General features: G+C 44.8%; 16 non-coding genes across 16 annotated transcripts; all 16 read left to right on the top strand.

Moving 5' to 3' along the window:
• The first annotated feature begins 1004 nt into the window (after nt 1-1004).
• LOC141233945 (U2 spliceosomal RNA) lies at nt 1005-1195 on the top strand. Its single transcript, XR_012299971.1, has one exon. It is a non-coding gene; the product is annotated as a U2 spliceosomal RNA (small nuclear RNA).
• Nucleotides 1196-2310: 1115 nt separating this feature from the next.
• LOC141233933 (U2 spliceosomal RNA) lies at nt 2311-2501 on the top strand. The gene has a single exon (XR_012299960.1). It is a non-coding gene; the product is annotated as a U2 spliceosomal RNA (small nuclear RNA).
• Nucleotides 2502-3616: 1115 nt separating this feature from the next.
• Nucleotides 3617-3807, top strand: LOC141233922 (U2 spliceosomal RNA). Its single transcript, XR_012299949.1, has one exon. It is a non-coding gene; the product is annotated as a U2 spliceosomal RNA (small nuclear RNA).
• Nucleotides 3808-4922: 1115 nt separating this feature from the next.
• On the top strand, nt 4923-5113 carry LOC141233911 (U2 spliceosomal RNA). Its single transcript, XR_012299938.1, has one exon. It is a non-coding gene; the product is annotated as a U2 spliceosomal RNA (small nuclear RNA).
• A 1115-nt stretch (nt 5114-6228) lies between these two features.
• On the top strand, nt 6229-6419 carry LOC141233899 (U2 spliceosomal RNA). Its single transcript, XR_012299927.1, has one exon. It is a non-coding gene; the product is annotated as a U2 spliceosomal RNA (small nuclear RNA).
• Nucleotides 6420-7534: 1115 nt separating this feature from the next.
• LOC141233888 (U2 spliceosomal RNA) lies at nt 7535-7725 on the top strand. Its single transcript, XR_012299916.1, has one exon. It is a non-coding gene; the product is annotated as a U2 spliceosomal RNA (small nuclear RNA).
• A 1115-nt stretch (nt 7726-8840) lies between these two features.
• On the top strand, nt 8841-9031 carry LOC141233877 (U2 spliceosomal RNA). The gene has a single exon (XR_012299905.1). It is a non-coding gene; the product is annotated as a U2 spliceosomal RNA (small nuclear RNA).
• A 1115-nt stretch (nt 9032-10146) lies between these two features.
• Nucleotides 10147-10337, top strand: LOC141233865 (U2 spliceosomal RNA). Its single transcript, XR_012299893.1, has one exon. It is a non-coding gene; the product is annotated as a U2 spliceosomal RNA (small nuclear RNA).
• Nucleotides 10338-11452: 1115 nt separating this feature from the next.
• On the top strand, nt 11453-11643 carry LOC141233854 (U2 spliceosomal RNA). The gene has a single exon (XR_012299882.1). It is a non-coding gene; the product is annotated as a U2 spliceosomal RNA (small nuclear RNA).
• Nucleotides 11644-12758: 1115 nt separating this feature from the next.
• On the top strand, nt 12759-12949 carry LOC141233843 (U2 spliceosomal RNA). The gene has a single exon (XR_012299871.1). It is a non-coding gene; the product is annotated as a U2 spliceosomal RNA (small nuclear RNA).
• Nucleotides 12950-14064: 1115 nt separating this feature from the next.
• On the top strand, nt 14065-14255 carry LOC141234037 (U2 spliceosomal RNA). Its single transcript, XR_012300059.1, has one exon. It is a non-coding gene; the product is annotated as a U2 spliceosomal RNA (small nuclear RNA).
• Nucleotides 14256-15370: 1115 nt separating this feature from the next.
• Nucleotides 15371-15561, top strand: LOC141233831 (U2 spliceosomal RNA). Its single transcript, XR_012299860.1, has one exon. It is a non-coding gene; the product is annotated as a U2 spliceosomal RNA (small nuclear RNA).
• A 1115-nt stretch (nt 15562-16676) lies between these two features.
• LOC141233820 (U2 spliceosomal RNA) lies at nt 16677-16867 on the top strand. Its single transcript, XR_012299849.1, has one exon. It is a non-coding gene; the product is annotated as a U2 spliceosomal RNA (small nuclear RNA).
• Nucleotides 16868-17982: 1115 nt separating this feature from the next.
• LOC141234043 (U2 spliceosomal RNA) lies at nt 17983-18173 on the top strand. The gene has a single exon (XR_012300065.1). It is a non-coding gene; the product is annotated as a U2 spliceosomal RNA (small nuclear RNA).
• A 1115-nt stretch (nt 18174-19288) lies between these two features.
• LOC141233809 (U2 spliceosomal RNA) lies at nt 19289-19479 on the top strand. Its single transcript, XR_012299838.1, has one exon. It is a non-coding gene; the product is annotated as a U2 spliceosomal RNA (small nuclear RNA).
• A 1115-nt stretch (nt 19480-20594) lies between these two features.
• Nucleotides 20595-20785, top strand: LOC141233798 (U2 spliceosomal RNA). Its single transcript, XR_012299827.1, has one exon. It is a non-coding gene; the product is annotated as a U2 spliceosomal RNA (small nuclear RNA).
• Nucleotides 20786-21009: the final 224 nt, after the last annotated feature.

Below are 21009 nucleotides of genomic sequence, written 5' to 3'. Positions count from 1 at the left end.
TTGGATTTTTCATGTTCAAAGTTGCAGAAGCCAGATTACAAGCTCATTTTGGTTCAACTTCAGCAACTGTGCATTGCATTGCCATGTAATGTGATGCAATGCTATCTTTCTAGCTCTCCCTTTTTACTTCCTTTTGGATAAACAGACATATTAGGCAAGCATTTTGGAGCTTTCACCTAAATAACTACAGGTGGTGAGATAAGCTGCACAATATAATTGACCTTTCAGTATATTGTTGCACACACACCATCTATTTAGCAAATGCCCTTGTTATCAACAGCAGCCTTTTAAACTCACCTGAGCTAACAGGTATGTGCGCTGGTTACTCTGCTGCGCTTAAAATTTCTTTTTTGGTTTGCTACAATGCCTTTTCTGAAACGTTGTCTCCTTCTGCTGGAACACTGACTTCTTTCATTTAATGCCTGCAGACTATAAAAGAGAACCCAACCCAAAAAGTTTGGTTGATTAGTCTGTGGCATTCTGTTAAACTGTTGCTTATGGCGGTCTCTGTGAGCTTCTCAGCGACATTCAGCCAGCCAGGTATCCTGCCTGCAGTAGATGGAATGTGGCAATGGAACGCTGGCTGCGCGTGTCATAATAGGCTCTGAGCCTTTATATACCTGTGCACAGCAGCAGCCACCTTCAGTCTGCTGCTGGACAGCCAGCAGCAGCAGCAGCAGGAGAGGTATGTAATCAGGAGCCCTCCTGCTAAGGGTAGACAGCTGCTCGTTCCACCCCACCCCCCGCCTTAATTGGTTCTCCTCCCTTCCAACGGTGTTGAGGCGGGTGGGAACAGCAGGGGGTGAAGGTGCTGTGTTTAAAGAGGTGGAGTTATGCAGATCTAAAACGCGTGGATTGCAGCAGCAGCAAGCCGAAAAGTGCAGGCATGTAAGGGATCTAGAGGTTGACAACATGTCTTCTTAACGGGAGTCCAGGAGCTCATCTCCACAAATGGACTTTTCAGGATCCTTGGGTGGCTCCGTAGTTTGAAACCAATTCTGGTTATCGCTTCTCGGCCTTTTGGCTAAGATCAAGTGTAGTATCTGTTCTTATCAGTTTAATATCTGATACGTCCCCTATCTGGGGACCATATATTAAATGGATTTTTAGAACAGGGAGATGGAAAAAGAGCTTGCTCTGTCCACTCCACGCATTGACCTGGTATTGCAGTATCTCCAGGACCGGTGCACCCCTTCTTTAATGCAGTTTCTAAAATCAGAAAGAATTGAATTCAATGTTTTTTGTTCATTTTGCTTGTTTGTCGGATTTTGGGATGGACTCTTTGGCTTTGCTTTTCTTCTCCTCATTGGATTTTTCATGTTCAAAGTTGCAGAAGCCAGATTACAAGCTCATTTTGGTTCAACTTCAGCAACTGTGCATTGCATTGCCATGTAATGTGATGCAATGCTATCTTTCTAGCTCTCCCTTTTTACTTCCTTTTGGATAAACAGACATATTAGGCAAGCATTTTGGAGCTTTCACCTAAATAACTACAGGTGGTGAGATAAGCTGCACAATATAATTGACCTTTCAGTATATTGTTGCACACACACCATCTATTTAGCAAATGCCCTTGTTATCAACAGCAGCCTTTTAAACTCACCTGAGCTAACAGGTATGTGCGCTGGTTACTCTGCTGCGCTTAAAATTTCTTTTTTGGTTTGCTACAATGCCTTTTCTGAAACGTTGTCTCCTTCTGCTGGAACACTGACTTCTTTCATTTAATGCCTGCAGACTATAAAAGAGAACCCAACCCAAAAAGTTTGGTTGATTAGTCTGTGGCATTCTGTTAAACTGTTGCTTATGGCGGTCTCTGTGAGCTTCTCAGCGACATTCAGCCAGCCAGGTATCCTGCCTGCAGTAGATGGAATGTGGCAATGGAACGCTGGCTGCGCGTGTCATAATAGGCTCTGAGCCTTTATATACCTGTGCACAGCAGCAGCCACCTTCAGTCTGCTGCTGGACAGCCAGCAGCAGCAGCAGCAGGAGAGGTATGTAATCAGGAGCCCTCCTGCTAAGGGTAGACAGCTGCTCGTTCCACCCCACCCCCCGCCTTAATTGGTTCTCCTCCCTTCCAACGGTGTTGAGGCGGGTGGGAACAGCAGGGGGTGAAGGTGCTGTGTTTAAAGAGGTGGAGTTATGCAGATCTAAAACGCGTGGATTGCAGCAGCAGCAAGCCGAAAAGTGCAGGCATGTAAGGGATCTAGAGGTTGACAACATGTCTTCTTAACGGGAGTCCAGGAGCTCATCTCCACAAATGGACTTTTCAGGATCCTTGGGTGGCTCCGTAGTTTGAAACCAATTCTGGTTATCGCTTCTCGGCCTTTTGGCTAAGATCAAGTGTAGTATCTGTTCTTATCAGTTTAATATCTGATACGTCCCCTATCTGGGGACCATATATTAAATGGATTTTTAGAACAGGGAGATGGAAAAAGAGCTTGCTCTGTCCACTCCACGCATTGACCTGGTATTGCAGTATCTCCAGGACCGGTGCACCCCTTCTTTAATGCAGTTTCTAAAATCAGAAAGAATTGAATTCAATGTTTTTTGTTCATTTTGCTTGTTTGTCGGATTTTGGGATGGACTCTTTGGCTTTGCTTTTCTTCTCCTCATTGGATTTTTCATGTTCAAAGTTGCAGAAGCCAGATTACAAGCTCATTTTGGTTCAACTTCAGCAACTGTGCATTGCATTGCCATGTAATGTGATGCAATGCTATCTTTCTAGCTCTCCCTTTTTACTTCCTTTTGGATAAACAGACATATTAGGCAAGCATTTTGGAGCTTTCACCTAAATAACTACAGGTGGTGAGATAAGCTGCACAATATAATTGACCTTTCAGTATATTGTTGCACACACACCATCTATTTAGCAAATGCCCTTGTTATCAACAGCAGCCTTTTAAACTCACCTGAGCTAACAGGTATGTGCGCTGGTTACTCTGCTGCGCTTAAAATTTCTTTTTTGGTTTGCTACAATGCCTTTTCTGAAACGTTGTCTCCTTCTGCTGGAACACTGACTTCTTTCATTTAATGCCTGCAGACTATAAAAGAGAACCCAACCCAAAAAGTTTGGTTGATTAGTCTGTGGCATTCTGTTAAACTGTTGCTTATGGCGGTCTCTGTGAGCTTCTCAGCGACATTCAGCCAGCCAGGTATCCTGCCTGCAGTAGATGGAATGTGGCAATGGAACGCTGGCTGCGCGTGTCATAATAGGCTCTGAGCCTTTATATACCTGTGCACAGCAGCAGCCACCTTCAGTCTGCTGCTGGACAGCCAGCAGCAGCAGCAGCAGGAGAGGTATGTAATCAGGAGCCCTCCTGCTAAGGGTAGACAGCTGCTCGTTCCACCCCACCCCCCGCCTTAATTGGTTCTCCTCCCTTCCAACGGTGTTGAGGCGGGTGGGAACAGCAGGGGGTGAAGGTGCTGTGTTTAAAGAGGTGGAGTTATGCAGATCTAAAACGCGTGGATTGCAGCAGCAGCAAGCCGAAAAGTGCAGGCATGTAAGGGATCTAGAGGTTGACAACATGTCTTCTTAACGGGAGTCCAGGAGCTCATCTCCACAAATGGACTTTTCAGGATCCTTGGGTGGCTCCGTAGTTTGAAACCAATTCTGGTTATCGCTTCTCGGCCTTTTGGCTAAGATCAAGTGTAGTATCTGTTCTTATCAGTTTAATATCTGATACGTCCCCTATCTGGGGACCATATATTAAATGGATTTTTAGAACAGGGAGATGGAAAAAGAGCTTGCTCTGTCCACTCCACGCATTGACCTGGTATTGCAGTATCTCCAGGACCGGTGCACCCCTTCTTTAATGCAGTTTCTAAAATCAGAAAGAATTGAATTCAATGTTTTTTGTTCATTTTGCTTGTTTGTCGGATTTTGGGATGGACTCTTTGGCTTTGCTTTTCTTCTCCTCATTGGATTTTTCATGTTCAAAGTTGCAGAAGCCAGATTACAAGCTCATTTTGGTTCAACTTCAGCAACTGTGCATTGCATTGCCATGTAATGTGATGCAATGCTATCTTTCTAGCTCTCCCTTTTTACTTCCTTTTGGATAAACAGACATATTAGGCAAGCATTTTGGAGCTTTCACCTAAATAACTACAGGTGGTGAGATAAGCTGCACAATATAATTGACCTTTCAGTATATTGTTGCACACACACCATCTATTTAGCAAATGCCCTTGTTATCAACAGCAGCCTTTTAAACTCACCTGAGCTAACAGGTATGTGCGCTGGTTACTCTGCTGCGCTTAAAATTTCTTTTTTGGTTTGCTACAATGCCTTTTCTGAAACGTTGTCTCCTTCTGCTGGAACACTGACTTCTTTCATTTAATGCCTGCAGACTATAAAAGAGAACCCAACCCAAAAAGTTTGGTTGATTAGTCTGTGGCATTCTGTTAAACTGTTGCTTATGGCGGTCTCTGTGAGCTTCTCAGCGACATTCAGCCAGCCAGGTATCCTGCCTGCAGTAGATGGAATGTGGCAATGGAACGCTGGCTGCGCGTGTCATAATAGGCTCTGAGCCTTTATATACCTGTGCACAGCAGCAGCCACCTTCAGTCTGCTGCTGGACAGCCAGCAGCAGCAGCAGCAGGAGAGGTATGTAATCAGGAGCCCTCCTGCTAAGGGTAGACAGCTGCTCGTTCCACCCCACCCCCCGCCTTAATTGGTTCTCCTCCCTTCCAACGGTGTTGAGGCGGGTGGGAACAGCAGGGGGTGAAGGTGCTGTGTTTAAAGAGGTGGAGTTATGCAGATCTAAAACGCGTGGATTGCAGCAGCAGCAAGCCGAAAAGTGCAGGCATGTAAGGGATCTAGAGGTTGACAACATGTCTTCTTAACGGGAGTCCAGGAGCTCATCTCCACAAATGGACTTTTCAGGATCCTTGGGTGGCTCCGTAGTTTGAAACCAATTCTGGTTATCGCTTCTCGGCCTTTTGGCTAAGATCAAGTGTAGTATCTGTTCTTATCAGTTTAATATCTGATACGTCCCCTATCTGGGGACCATATATTAAATGGATTTTTAGAACAGGGAGATGGAAAAAGAGCTTGCTCTGTCCACTCCACGCATTGACCTGGTATTGCAGTATCTCCAGGACCGGTGCACCCCTTCTTTAATGCAGTTTCTAAAATCAGAAAGAATTGAATTCAATGTTTTTTGTTCATTTTGCTTGTTTGTCGGATTTTGGGATGGACTCTTTGGCTTTGCTTTTCTTCTCCTCATTGGATTTTTCATGTTCAAAGTTGCAGAATCCAGATTACAAGCTCATTTTGGTTCAACTTCAGCAACTGTGCATTGCATTGCCATGTAATGTGATGCAATGCTATCTTTCTAGCTCTCCCTTTTTACTTCCTTTTGGATAAACAGACATATTAGGCAAGCATTTTGGAGCTTTCACCTAAATAACTACAGGTGGTGAGATAAGCTGCACAATATAATTGACCTTTCAGTATATTGTTGCACACACACCATCTATTTAGCAAATGCCCTTGTTATCAACAGCAGCCTTTTAAACTCACCTGAGCTAACAGGTATGTGCGCTGGTTACTCTGCTGCGCTTAAAATTTCTTTTTTGGTTTGCTACAATGCCTTTTCTGAAACGTTGTCTCCTTCTGCTGGAACACTGACTTCTTTCATTTAATGCCTGCAGACTATAAAAGAGAACCCAACCCAAAAAGTTTGGTTGATTAGTCTGTGGCATTCTGTTAAACTGTTGCTTATGGCGGTCTCTGTGAGCTTCTCAGCGACATTCAGCCAGCCAGGTATCCTGCCTGCAGTAGATGGAATGTGGCAATGGAACGCTGGCTGCGCGTGTCATAATAGGCTCTGAGCCTTTATATACCTGTGCACAGCAGCAGCCACCTTCAGTCTGCTGCTGGACAGCCAGCAGCAGCAGCAGCAGGAGAGGTATGTAATCAGGAGCCCTCCTGCTAAGGGTAGACAGCTGCTCGTTCCACCCCACCCCCCGCCTTAATTGGTTCTCCTCCCTTCCAACGGTGTTGAGGCGGGTGGGAACAGCAGGGGGTGAAGGTGCTGTGTTTAAAGAGGTGGAGTTATGCAGATCTAAAACGCGTGGATTGCAGCAGCAGCAAGCCGAAAAGTGCAGGCATGTAAGGGATCTAGAGGTTGACAACATGTCTTCTTAACGGGAGTCCAGGAGCTCATCTCCACAAATGGACTTTTCAGGATCCTTGGGTGGCTCCGTAGTTTGAAACCAATTCTGGTTATCGCTTCTCGGCCTTTTGGCTAAGATCAAGTGTAGTATCTGTTCTTATCAGTTTAATATCTGATACGTCCCCTATCTGGGGACCATATATTAAATGGATTTTTAGAACAGGGAGATGGAAAAAGAGCTTGCTCTGTCCACTCCACGCATTGACCTGGTATTGCAGTATCTCCAGGACCGGTGCACCCCTTCTTTAATGCAGTTTCTAAAATCAGAAAGAATTGAATTCAATGTTTTTTGTTCATTTTGCTTGTTTGTCGGATTTTGGGATGGACTCTTTGGCTTTGCTTTTCTTCTCCTCATTGGATTTTTCATGTTCAAAGTTGCAGAAGCCAGATTACAAGCTCATTTTGGTTCAACTTCAGCAACTGTGCATTGCATTGCCATGTAATGTGATGCAATGCTATCTTTCTAGCTCTCCCTTTTTACTTCCTTTTGGATAAACAGACATATTAGGCAAGCATTTTGGAGCTTTCACCTAAATAACTACAGGTGGTGAGATAAGCTGCACAATATAATTGACCTTTCAGTATATTGTTGCACACACACCATCTATTTAGCAAATGCCCTTGTTATCAACAGCAGCCTTTTAAACTCACCTGAGCTAACAGGTATGTGCGCTGGTTACTCTGCTGCGCTTAAAATTTCTTTTTTGGTTTGCTACAATGCCTTTTCTGAAACGTTGTCTCCTTCTGCTGGAACACTGACTTCTTTCATTTAATGCCTGCAGACTATAAAAGAGAACCCAACCCAAAAAGTTTGGTTGATTAGTCTGTGGCATTCTGTTAAACTGTTGCTTATGGCGGTCTCTGTGAGCTTCTCAGCGACATTCAGCCAGCCAGGTATCCTGCCTGCAGTAGATGGAATGTGGCAATGGAACGCTGGCTGCGCGTGTCATAATAGGCTCTGAGCCTTTATATACCTGTGCACAGCAGCAGCCACCTTCAGTCTGCTGCTGGACAACCAGCAGCAGCAGCAGCAGGAGAGGTATGTAATCAGGAGCCCTCCTGCTAAGGGTAGACAGCTGCTCGTTCCACCCCACCCCCCGCCTTAATTGGTTCTCCTCCCTTCCAACGGTGTTGAGGCGGGTGGGAACAGCAGGGGGTGAAGGTGCTGTGTTTAAAGAGGTGGAGTTATGCAGATCTAAAACGCGTGGAATGCAGCAGCAGCAAGCCGAAAAGTGCAGGCATGTAAGGGATCTAGAGGTTGACAACATGTCTTCTTAACGGGAGTCCAGGAGCTCATCTCCACAAATGGACTTTTCAGGATCCTTGGGTGGCTCCGTAGTTTGAAACCAATTCTGGTTATCGCTTCTCGGCCTTTTGGCTAAGATCAAGTGTAGTATCTGTTCTTATCAGTTTAATATCTGATACGTCCCCTATCTGGGGACCATATATTAAATGGATTTTTAGAACAGGGAGATGGAAAAAGAGCTTGCTCTGTCCACTCCACGCATTGACCTGGTATTGCAGTATCTCCAGGACCGGTGCACCCCTTCTTTAATGCAGTTTCTAAAATCAGAAAGAATTGAATTCAATGTTTTTTGTTCATTTTGCTTGTTTGTCGGATTTTGGGATGGACTCTTTGGCTTTGCTTTTCTTCTCCTCATTGGATTTTTCATGTTCAAAGTTGCAGAAGCCAGATTACAAGCTCATTTTGGTTCAACTTCAGCAACTGTGCATTGCATTGCCATGTAATGTGATGCAATGCTATCTTTCTAGCTCTCCCTTTTTACTTCCTTTTGGATAAACAGACATATTAGGCAAGCATTTTGGAGCTTTCACCTAAATAACTACAGGTGGTGAGATAAGCTGCACAATATAATTGACCTTTCAGTATATTGTTGCACACACACCATCTATTTAGCAAATGCCCTTGTTATCAACAGCAGCCTTTTAAACTCACCTGAGCTAACAGGTATGTGCGCTGGTTACTCTGCTGCGCTTAAAATTTCTTTTTTGGTTTGCTACAATGCCTTTTCTGAAACGTTGTCTCCTTCTGCTGGAACACTGACTTCTTTCATTTAATGCCTGCAGACTATAAAAGAGAACCCAACCCAAAAAGTTTGGTTGATTAGTCTGTGGCATTCTGTTAAACTGTTGCTTATGGCGGTCTCTGTGAGCTTCTCAGCGACATTCAGCCAGCCAGGTATCCTGCCTGCAGTAGATGGAATGTGGCAATGGAACGCTGGCTGCGCGTGTCATAATAGGCTCTGAGCCTTTATATACCTGTGCACAGCAGCAGCCACCTTCAGTCTGCTGCTGGACAGCCAGCAGCAGCAGCAGCAGGAGAGGTATGTAATCAGGAGCCCTCCTGCTAAGGGTAGACAGCTGCTCGTTCCACCCCACCCCCCGCCTTAATTGGTTCTCCTCCCTTCCAACGGTGTTGAGGCGGGTGGGAACAGCAGGGGGTGAAGGTGCTGTGTTTAAAGAGGTGGAGTTATGCAGATCTAAAACGCGTGGATTGCAGCAGCAGTAAGCCGAAAAGTGCAGGCATGTAAGGGATCTAGAGGTTGACAACATGTCTTCTTAACGGGAGTCCAGGAGCTCATCTCCACAAATGGACTTTTCAGGATCCTTGGGTGGCTCCGTAGTTTGAAACCAATTCTGGTTATCGCTTCTCGGCCTTTTGGCTAAGATCAAGTGTAGTATCTGTTCTTATCAGTTTAATATCTGATACGTCCCCTATCTGGGGACCATATATTAAATGGATTTTTAGAACAGGGAGATGGAAAAAGAGCTTGCTCTGTCCACTCCACGCATTGACCTGGTATTGCAGTATCTCCAGGACCGGTGCACCCCTTCTTTAATGCAGTTTCTAAAATCAGAAAGAATTGAATTCAATGTTTTTTGTTCATTTTGCTTGTTTGTCGGATTTTGGGATGGACTCTTTGGCTTTGCTTTTCTTCTCCTCATTGGATTTTTCATGTTCAAAGTTGCAGAAGCCAGATTACAAGCTCATTTTGGTTCAACTTCAGCAACTGTGCATTGCATTGCCATGTAATGTGATGCAATGCTATCTTTCTAGCTCTCCCTTTTTACTTTCTTTTGGATAAACAGACATATTAGGCAAGCATTTTGGAGCTTTCACCTAAATAACTACAGGTGGTGAGATAAGCTGCACAATATAATTGACCTTTCAGTATATTGTTGCACACACACCATCTATTTAGCAAATGCCCTTGTTATCAACAGCAGCCTTTTAAACTCACCTGAGCTAACAGGTATGTGCGCTGGTTACTCTGCTGCGCTTAAAATTTCTTTTTTGGTTTGCTACAATGCCTTTTCTGAAACGTTGTCTCCTTCTGCTGGAACACTGACTTCTTTCATTTAATGCCTGCAGACTATAAAAGAGAACCCAACCCAAAAAGTTTGGTTGATTAGTCTGTGGCATTCTGTTAAACTGTTGCTTATGGCGGTCTCTGTGAGCTTCTCAGCGACATTCAGCCAGCCAGGTATCCTGCCTGCAGTAGATGGAATGTGGCAATGGAACGCTGGCTGCGCGTGTCATAATAGGCTCTGAGCCTTTATATACCTGTGCACAGCAGCAGCCACCTTCAGTCTGCTGCTGGACAACCAGCAGCAGCAGCAGCAGGAGAGGTATGTAATCAGGAGCCCTCCTGCTAAGGGTAGACAGCTGCTCGTTCCACCCCACCCCCCGCCTTAATTGGTTCTCCTCCCTTCCAACGGTGTTGAGGCGGGTGGGAACAGCAGGGGGTGAAGGTGCTGTGTTTAAAGAGGTGGAGTTATGCAGATCTAAAACGCGTGGAATGCAGCAGCAGCAAGCCGAAAAGTGCAGGCATGTAAGGGATCTAGAGGTTGACAACATGTCTTCTTAACGGGAGTCCAGGAGCTCATCTCCACAAATGGACTTTTCAGGATCCTTGGGTGGCTCCGTAGTTTGAAACCAATTCTGGTTATCGCTTCTCGGCCTTTTGGCTAAGATCAAGTGTAGTATCTGTTCTTATCAGTTTAATATCTGATACGTCCCCTATCTGGGGACCATATATTAAATGGATTTTTAGAACAGGGAGATGGAAAAAGAGCTTGCTCTGTCCACTCCACGCATTGACCTGGTATTGCAGTATCTCCAGGACCGGTGCACCCCTTCTTTAATGCAGTTTCTAAAATCAGAAAGAATTGAATTCAATGTTTTTTGTTCATTTTGCTTGTTTGTCGGATTTTGGGATGGACTCTTTGGCTTTGCTTTTCTTCTCCTCATTGGATTTTTCATGTTCAAAGTTGCAGAAGCCAGATTACAAGCTCATTTTGGTTCAACTTCAGCAACTGTGCATTGCATTGCCATGTAATGTGATGCAATGCTATCTTTCTAGCTCTCCCTTTTTACTTCCTTTTGGATAAACAGACATATTAGGCAAGCATTTTGGAGCTTTCACCTAAATAACTACAGGTGGTGAGATAAGCTGCACAATATAATTGACCTTTCAGTATATTGTTGCACACACACCATCTATTTAGCAAATGCCCTTGTTATCAACAGCAGCCTTTTAAACTCACCTGAGCTAACAGGTATGTGCGCTGGTTACTCTGCTGCGCTTAAAATTTCTTTTTTGGTTTGCTACAATGCCTTTTCTGAAACGTTGTCTCCTTCTGCTGGAACACTGACTTCTTTCATTTAATGCCTGCAGACTATAAAAGAGAACCCAACCCAAAAAGTTTGGTTGATTAGTCTGTGGCATTCTGTTAAACTGTTGCTTATGGCGGTCTCTGTGAGCTTCTCAGCGACATTCAGCCAGCCAGGTATCCTGCCTGCAGTAGATGGAATGTGGCAATGGAACGCTGGCTGCGCGTGTCATAATAGGCTCTGAGCCTTTATATACCTGTGCACAGCAGCAGCCACCTTCAGTCTGCTGCTGGACAACCAGCAGCAGCAGCAGCAGGAGAGGTATGTAATCAGGAGCCCTCCTGCTAAGGGTAGACAGCTGCTCGTTCCACCCCACCCCCCGCCTTAATTGGTTCTCCTCCCTTCCAACGGTGTTGAGGCGGGTGGGAACAGCAGGGGGTGAAGGTGCTGTGTTTAAAGAGGTGGAGTTATGCAGATCTAAAACGCGTGGAATGCAGCAGCAGCAAGCCGAAAAGTGCAGGCATGTAAGGGATCTAGAGGTTGACAACATGTCTTCTTAACGGGAGTCCAGGAGCTCATCTCCACAAATGGACTTTTCAGGATCCTTGGGTGGCTCCGTAGTTTGAAACCAATTCTGGTTATCGCTTCTCGGCCTTTTGGCTAAGATCAAGTGTAGTATCTGTTCTTATCAGTTTAATATCTGATACGTCCCCTATCTGGGGACCATATATTAAATGGATTTTTAGAACAGGGAGATGGAAAAAGAGCTTGCTCTGTCCACTCCACGCATTGACCTGGTATTGCAGTATCTCCAGGACCGGTGCACCCCTTCTTTAATGCAGTTTCTAAAATCAGAAAGAATTGAATTCAATGTTTTTTGTTCATTTTGCTTGTTTGTCGGATTTTGGGATGGACTCTTTGGCTTTGCTTTTCTTCTCCTCATTGGATTTTTCATGTTCAAAGTTGCAGAAGCCAGATTACAAGCTCATTTTGGTTCAACTTCAGCAACTGTGCATTGCATTGCCATGTAATGTGATGCAATGCTATCTTTCTAGCTCTCCCTTTTTACTTCCTTTTGGATAAACAGACATATTAGGCAAGCATTTTGGAGCTTTCACCTAAATAACTACAGGTGGTGAGATAAGCTGCACAATATAATTGACCTTTCAGTATATTGTTGCACACACACCATCTATTTAGCAAATGCCCTTGTTATCAACAGCAGCCTTTTAAACTCACCTGAGCTAACAGGTATGTGCGCTGGTTACTCTGCTGCGCTTAAAATTTCTTTTTTGGTTTGCTACAATGCCTTTTCTGAAACGTTGTCTCCTTCTGCTGGAACACTGACTTCTTTCATTTAATGCCTGCAGACTATAAAAGAGAACCCAACCCAAAAAGTTTGGTTGATTAGTCTGTGGCATTCTGTTAAACTGTTGCTTATGGCGGTCTCTGTGAGCTTCTCAGCGACATTCAGCCAGCCAGGTATCCTGCCTGCAGTAGATGGAATGTGGCAATGGAACGCTGGCTGCACGTGTCATAATAGGCTCTGAGCCTTTATATACCTGTGCACAGCAGCAGCCACCTTCAGTCTGCTGCTGGACAGCCAGCAGCAGCAGCAGCAGGAGAGGTATGTAATCAGGAGCCCTCCTGCTAAGGGTAGACAGCTGCTCGTTCCACCCCACCCCCCGCCTTAATTGGTTCTCCTCCCTTCCAACGGTGTTGAGGCGGGTGGGAACAGCAGGGGGTGAAGGTGCTGTGTTTAAAGAGGTGGAGTTATGCAGATCTAAAACGCGTGGAATGCAGCAGCAGCAAGCCGAAAAGTGCAGGCATGTAAGGGATCTAGAGGTTGACAACATGTCTTCTTAACGGGAGTCCAGGAGCTCATCTCCACAAATGGACTTTTCAGGATCCTTGGGTGGCTCCGTAGTTTGAAACCAATTCTGGTTATCGCTTCTCGGCCTTTTGGCTAAGATCAAGTGTAGTATCTGTTCTTATCAGTTTAATATCTGATACGTCCCCTATCTGGGGACCATATATTAAATGGATTTTTAGAACAGGGAGATGGAAAAAGAGCTTGCTCTGTCCACTCCACGCATTGACCTGGTATTGCAGTATCTCCAGGACCGGTGCACCCCTTCTTTAATGCAGTTTCTAAAATCAGAAAGAATTGAATTCAATGTTTTTTGTTCATTTTGCTTGTTTGTCGGATTTTGGGATGGACTCTTTGGCTTTGCTTTTCTTCTCCTCATTGGATTTTTCATGTTCAAAGTTGCAGAAGCCAGATTACAAGCTCATTTTGGTTCAACTTCAGCAACTGTGCATTGCATTGCCATGTAATGTGATGCAATGCTATCTTTCTAGCTCTCCCTTTTTACTTCCTTTTGGATAAACAGACATATTAGGCAAGCATTTTGGAGCTTTCACCTAAATAACTACAGGTGGTGAGATAAGCTGCACAATATAATTGACCTTTCAGTATATTGTTGCACACACACCATCTATTTAGCAAATGCCCTTGTTATCAACAGCAGCCTTTTAAACTCACCTGAGCTAACAGGTATGTGCGCTGGTTACTCTGCTGCGCTTAAAATTTCTTTTTTGGTTTGCTACAATGCCTTTTCTGAAACGTTGTCTCCTTCTGCTGGAACACTGACTTCTTTCATTTAATGCCTGCAGACTATAAAAGAGAACCCAACCCAAAAAGTTTGGTTGATTAGTCTGTGGCATTCTGTTAAACTGTTGCTTATGGCGGTCTCTGTGAGCTTCTCAGCGACATTCAGCCAGCCAGGTATCCTGCCTGCAGTAGATGGAATGTGGCAATGGAACGCTGGCTGCGCGTGTCATAATAGGCTCTGAGCCTTTATATACCTGTGCACAGCAGCAGCCACCTTCAGTCTGCTGCTGGACAGCCAGCAGCAGCAGCAGCAGGAGAGGTATGTAATCAGGAGCCCTCCTGCTAAGGGTAGACAGCTGCTCGTTCCACCCCACCCCCCGCCTTAATTGGTTCTCCTCCCTTCCAACGGTGTTGAGGCGGGTGGGAACAGCAGGGGGTGAAGGTGCTGTGTTTAAAGAGGTGGAGTTATGCAGATCTAAAACGCGTGGATTGCAGCAGCAGCAAGCCGAAAAGTGCAGGCATGTAAGGGATCTAGAGGTTGACAACATGTCTTCTTAACGGGAGTCCAGGAGCTCATCTCCACAAATGGACTTTTCAGGATCCTTGGGTGGCTCCGTAGTTTGAAACCAATTCTGGTTATCGCTTTTCGGCCTTTTGGCTAAGATCAAGTGTAGTATCTGTTCTTATCAGTTTAATATCTGATACGTCCCCTATCTGGGGACCATATATTAAATGGATTTTTAGAACAGGGAGATGGAAAAAGAGCTTGCTCTGTCCACTCCACGCATTGACCTGGTATTGCAGTATCTCCAGGACCGGTGCACCCCTTCTTTAATGCAGTTTCTAAAATCAGAAAGAATTGAATTCAATGTTTTTTGTTCATTTTGCTTGTTTGTCGGATTTTGGGATGGACTCTTTGGCTTTGCTTTTCTTCTCCTCATTGGATTTTTCATGTTCAAAGTTGCAGAAGCCAGATTACAAGCTCATTTTGGTTCAACTTCAGCAACTGTGCATTGCATTGCCATGTAATGTGATGCAATGCTATCTTTCTAGCTCTCCCTTTTTACTTCCTTTTGGATAAACAGACATATTAGGCAAGCATTTTGGAGCTTTCACCTAAATAACTACAGGTGGTGAGATAAGCTGCACAATATAATTGACCTTTCAGTATATTGTTGCACACACACCATCTATTTAGCAAATGCCCTTGTTATCAACAGCAGCCTTTTAAACTCACCTGAGCTAACAGGTATGTGCGCTGGTTACTCTGCTGCGCTTAAAATTTCTTTTTTGGTTTGCTACAATGCCTTTTCTGAAACGTTGTCTCCTTCTGCTGGAACACTGACTTCTTTCATTTAATGCCTGCAGACTATAAAAGAGAACCCAACCCAAAAAGTTTGGTTGATTAGTCTGTGGCATTCTGTTAAACTGTTGCTTATGGCGGTCTCTGTGAGCTTCTCAGCGACATTCAGCCAGCCAGGTATCCTGCCTGCAGTAGATGGAATGTGGCAATGGAACGCTGGCTGCGCGTGTCATAATAGGCTCTGAGCCTTTATATACCTGTGCACAGCAGCAGCCACCTTCAGTCTGCTGCTGGACAACCAGCAGCAGCAGCAGCAGGAGAGGTATGTAATCAGGAGCCCTCCTGCTAAGGGTAGACAGCTGCTCGTTCCACCCCACCCCCCGCCTTAATTGGTTCTCCTCCCTTCCAACGGTGTTGAGGCGGGTGGGAACAGCAGGGGGTGAAGGTGCTGTGTTTAAAGAGGTGGAGTTATGCAGATCTAAAACGCGTGGAATGCAGCAGCAGCAAGCCGAAAAGTGCAGGCATGTAAGGGATCTAGAGGTTGACAACATGTCTTCTTAACGGGAGTCCAGGAGCTCATCTCCACAAATGGACTTTTCAGGATCCTTGGGTGGCTCCGTAGTTTGAAACCAATTCTGGTTATCGCTTCTCGGCCTTTTGGCTAAGATCAAGTGTAGTATCTGTTCTTATCAGTTTAATATCTGATACGTCCCCTATCTGGGGACCATATATTAAATGGATTTTTAGAACAGGGAGATGGAAAAAGAGCTTGCTCTGTCCACTCCACGCATTGACCTGGTATTGCAGTATCTCCAGGACCGGTGCACCCCTTCTTTAATGCAGTTTCTAAAATCAGAAAGAATTGAATTCAATGTTTTTTGTTCATTTTGCTTGTTTGTCGGATTTTGGGATGGACTCTTTGGCTTTGCTTTTCTTCTCCTCATTGGATTTTTCATGTTCAAAGTTGCAGAAGCCAGATTACAAGCTCATTTTGGTTCAACTTCAGCAACTGTGCATTGCATTGCCATGTAATGTGATGCAATGCTATCTTTCTAGCTCTCCCTTTTTACTTCCTTTTGGATAAACAGACATATTAGGCAAGCATTTTGGAGCTTTCACCTAAATAACTACAGGTGGTGAGATAAGCTGCACAATATAATTGACCTTTCAGTATATTGTTGCACACACACCATCTATTTAGCAAATGCCCTTGTTATCAACAGCAGCCTTTTAAACTCACCTGAGCTAACAGGTATGTGCGCTGGTTACTCTGCTGCGCTTAAAATTTCTTTTTTGGTTTGCTACAATGCCTTTTCTGAAACGTTGTCTCCTTCTGCTGGAACACTGACTTCTTTCATTTAATGCCTGCAGACTATAAAAGAGAACCCAACCCAAAAAGTTTGGTTGATTAGTCTGTGGCATTCTGTTAAACTGTTGCTTATGGCGGTCTCTGTGAGCTTCTCAGCGACATTCAGCCAGCCAGGTATCCTGCCTGCAGTAGATGGAATGTGGCAATGGAACGCTGGCTGCGCGTGTCATAATAGGCTCTGAGCCTTTATATACCTGTGCACAGCAGCAGCCACCTTCAGTCTGCTGCTGGACAACCAGCAGCAGCAGCAGCAGGAGAGGTATGTAATCAGGAGCCCTCCTGCTAAGGGTAGACAGCTGCTCGTTCCACCCCACCCCCCGCCTTAATTGGTTCTCCTCCCTTCCAACGGTGTTGAGGCGGGTGGGAACAGCAGGGGGTGAAGGTGCTGTGTTTAAAGAGGTGGAGTTATGCAGATCTAAAACGCGTGGAATGCAGCAGCAGCAAGCCGAAAAGTGCAGGCATGTAAGGGATCTAGAGGTTGACAACATGTCTTCTTAACGGGAGTCCAGGAGCTCATCTCCACAAATGGACTTTTCAGGATCCTTGGGTGGCTCCGTAGTTTGAAACCAATTCTGGTTATCGCTTCTCGGCCTTTTGGCTAAGATCAAGTGTAGTATCTGTTCTTATCAGTTTAATATCTGATACGTCCCCTATCTGGGGACCATATATTAAATGGATTTTTAGAACAGGGAGATGGAAAAAGAGCTTGCTCTGTCCACTCCACGCATTGACCTGGTATTGCAGTATCTCCAGGACCGGTGCACCCCTTCTTTAATGCAGTTTCTAAAATCAGAAAGAATTGAATTCAATGTTTTTTGTTCATTTTGCTTGTTTGTCGGATTTTGGGATGGACTCTTTGGCTTTGCTTTTCTTCTCCTCATTGGATTTTTCATGTTCAAAGTTGCAGAAGCCAGATTACAAGCTCATTTTGGTTCAACTTCAGCAACTGTGCATTGCATTGCCATGTAATGTGATGCAATGCTATCTTTCTAGCTCTCCCTTTTTACTTCCTTTTGGATAAACAGACATATTAGGCAAGCATTTTGGAGCTTTCACCTAAATAACTACAGGTGGTGAGATAAGCTGCACAATATAATTGACCTTTCAGTATATTGTTGCACACACACCATCTATTTAGCAAATGCCCTTGTTATCAACAGCAGCCTTTTAAACTCACCTGAGCTAACAGGTATGTGCGCTGGTTACTCTGCTGCGCTTAAAATTTCTTTTTTGGTTTGCTACAATGCCTTTTCTGAAACGTTGTCTCCTTCTGCTGGAACACTGACTTCTTTCATTTAATGCCTGCAGACTATAAAAGAGAACCCAACCCAAAAAGTTTGGTTGATTAGTCTGTGGCATTCTGTTAAACTGTTGCTTATGGCGGTCTCTGTGAGCTTCTCAGCGACATTCAGCCAGCCAGGTATCCTGCCTGCAGTAGATGGAATGTGGCAATGGAACGCTGGCTGCACGTGTCATAATAGGCTCTGAGCCTTTATATACCTGTGCACAGCAGCAGCCACCTTCAGTCTGCTGCTGGACAGCCAGCAGCAGCAGCAGCAGGAGAGGTATGTAATCAGGAGCCCTCCTGCTAAGGGTAGACAGCTGCTCGTTCCACCCCACCCCCCGCCTTAATTGGTTCTCCTCCCTTCCAACGGTGTTGAGGCGGGTGGGAACAGCAGGGGGTGAAGGTGCTGTGTTTAAAGAGGTGGAGTTATGCAGATCTAAAACGCGTGGATTGCAGCAGCAGCAAGCCGAAAAGTGCAGGCATGTAAGGGATCTAGAGGTTGACAACATGTCTTCTTAACGGGAGTCCAGGAGCTCATCTCCACAAATGGACTTTTCAGGATCCTTGGGTGGCTCCGTAGTTTGAAACCAATTCTGGTTATCTCTTCTCGGCCTTTTGGCTAAGATCAAGTGTAGTATCTGTTCTTATCAGTTTAATATCTGATACGTCACCTATCTGGGGACCATATATTAAATGGATTTTTAGAACAGGGAGATGGAAAAAGAGCTTGCTCTGTCCACTCCACGCATTGACCTGGTATTGCAGTATCTCCAGGACCGGTGCACCCCTTCTTTAATGCAGTTTCTAAAATCAGAAAGAATTGAATTCAATGTTTTTTGTTCATTTTGCTTGTTTGTCGGATTTTGGGATGGACTCTTTGGCTTTGCTTTTCTTCTCCTCATTGGATTTTTCATGTTCAAAGTTGCAGAAGCCAGATTACAAGCTCATTTTGGTTCAACTTCAGCAACTGTGCATTGCATTGCCATGTAATGTGATGCAATGCTATCTTTCTAGCTCTCCCTTTTTACTTCCTTTTGGATAAACAGACATATTAGGCAAGCATTTTGGAGCTTTCACCTAAATAACTACAGGTGGTGAGATAAGCTGCACAATATAATTGACCTTTCAGTATATTGTTGCACACACACCATCTATTTAGCAAATGCCCTTGTTATCAACAGCAGCCTTTTAAACTCACCTGAGCTAACAGGTATGTGCGCTGGTTACTCTGCTGCGCTTAAAATTTCTTTTTTGGTTTGCTACAATGCCTTTTCTGAAACGTTGTCTCCTTCTGCTGGAACACTGACTTCTTTCATTTAATGCCTGCAGACTATAAAAGAGAACCCAACCCAAAAAGTTTGGTTGATTAGTCTGTGGCATTCTGTTAAACTGTTGCTTATGGCGGTCTCTGTGAGCTTCTCAGCGACATTCAGCCAGCCAGGTATCCTGCCTGCAGTAGATGGAATGTGGCAATGGAACGCTGGCTGCGCGTGTCATAATAGGCTCTGAGCCTTTATATACCTGTGCACAGCAGCAGCCACCTTCAGTCTGCTGCTGGACAGCCAGCAGCAGCAGCAGCAGGAGAGGTATGTAATCAGGAGCCCTCCTGCTAAGGGTAGACAGCTGCTCGTTCCACCCCACCCCCCGCCTTAATTGGTTCTCCTCCCTTCCAACGGTGTTGAGGCGGGTGGGAACAGCAGGGGGTGAAGGTGCTGTGTTTAAAGAGGTGGAGTTATGCAGATCTAAAACGCGTGGATTGCAGCAGCAGCAAGCCGAAAAGTGCAGGCATGTAAGGGATCTAGAGGTTGACAACATGTCTTCTTAACGGGAGTCCAGGAGCTCATCTCCACAAATGGACTTTTCAGGATCCTTGGGTGGCTCCGTAGTTTGAAACCAATTCTGGTTATCGCTTCTCGGCCTTTTGGCTAAGATCAAGTGTAGTATCTGTTCTTATCAGTTTAATATCTGATACGTCCCCTATCTGGGGACCATATATTAAATGGATTTTTAGAACAGGGAGATGGAAAAAGAGCTTGCTCTGTCCACTCCACGCATTGACCTGGTATTGCAGTATCTCCAGGACCGGTGCACCCCTTCTTTAATGCAGTTTCTAAAATCAGAAAGAATTGAATTCAATGTTTTTTGTTCATTTTGCTTGTTTGTCGGATTTTGGGATGGACTCTTTGGCTTTGCTTTTCTTCTCCTCATTGGATTTTTCATGTTCAAAGTTGCAGAAGCCAGATTACAAGCTCATTTTGGTTCAACTTCAGCAACTGTGCATTGCATTGCCATGTAATGTGATGCAATGCTATCTTTCTAGCTCTCCCTTTTTACTTCCTTTTGGATAAACAGACATATTAGGCAAGCATTTTGGAGCTTTCACCTAAATAACTACAGGTGGTGAGATAAGATGCACAATATAATTGACCTTTCAGTATATTGTTGCACACACACCATCTATTTAGCAAATGCCCTTGTTATCAACAGCAGCCTTTTAAACTCACCTGAGCTAACAGGTATGTGCGCTGGTTACTCTGCTGCGCTTAAAATTTCTTTTTTGGTTTGCTACAATGCCTTTTCTGAAACGTTGTCTCCTTCTGCTGGAACACTGACTTCTTTCATTTAATGCCTGCAGACTATAAAAGAGAACCCAACCCAAAAAGTTTGGTTGATTAGTCTGTGGCATTCTGTTAAACTGTTGCTTATGGCGGTCTCTGTGAGCTTCTCAGCGACATTCAGCCAGCCAGGTATCCTGCCTGCAGTAGATGGAATGTGGCAATGGAACGCTGGCTGCGCGTGTCATAATAGGCTCTGAGCCTTTATATACCTGTGCACAGCAGCAGCCACCTTCAGTCTGCTGCTGGACAGCCAGCAGCAGCAGCAGCAGGAGAGGTATGTAATCAGGAGCCCTCCTGCTAAGGGTAGACAGCTGCTCGTTCCACCCCACCCCCCGCCTTAATTGGTTCTCCTCCCTTCCAACGGTGTTGAGGCGGGTGGGAACAGCAGGGGGTGAAGGTGCTGTGTTTAAAGAGGTGGAGTTATGCAGATCTAAAACGCGTGGATTGCAGCAGCAGCAAGCCGAAAAGTGCAGGCATGTAAGGGATCTAGAGGTTGACAACATGTCTTCTTAACGGGAGTCCAGGAGCTCATCTCCACAAATGGACTTTTTAGGATCCTTGGGTGGCTCCGTAGTTTGAAACCAATTCTGGTTATCGCTTCTCGGCCTTTTGGCTAAGATCAAGTGTAGTATCTGTTCTTATCAGTTTAATATCTGATACGTCCCCTATCTGGGGACCATATATTAAATGGATTTTTAGAACAGGGAGATGGAAAAAGAGCTTGCTCTGTCCACTCCACGCATTGACCTGGTATTGCAGTATCTCCAGGACCGGTGCACCCCTTCTTTAATGCAGTTTCTAAAATCAGAAAGAATTGAATTCAATGTTTTTTGTTCATTTTGCTTGTTTGTCGGATTTTGGGATGGACTCTTTGGCTTTGCTTTTCTTCTCCTCATTGGATTTTTCATGTTCAAAGTTGCAGAAGCCAGATTACAAGCTCATTTTGGTTCAACTTCAGCAACTGTGCATTGCATTGCCATGTAATGTGATGCAATGCTATCTTTCTAG

This window comes from Phyllobates terribilis, unplaced genomic scaffold, assembly GCF_046119375.1.
Source record: "Phyllobates terribilis strain yellow unplaced genomic scaffold, ASM4611937v1 Scaffold_629__1_contigs__length_933511, whole genome shotgun sequence".
NCBI classification, from domain to species: Eukaryota; Metazoa; Chordata; class Amphibia; order Anura; family Dendrobatidae; genus Phyllobates; species Phyllobates terribilis.
The sequence above is the reverse complement of the archived record's forward strand: the minus strand, read 5'-3'. Positions and strand labels throughout refer to the sequence as shown.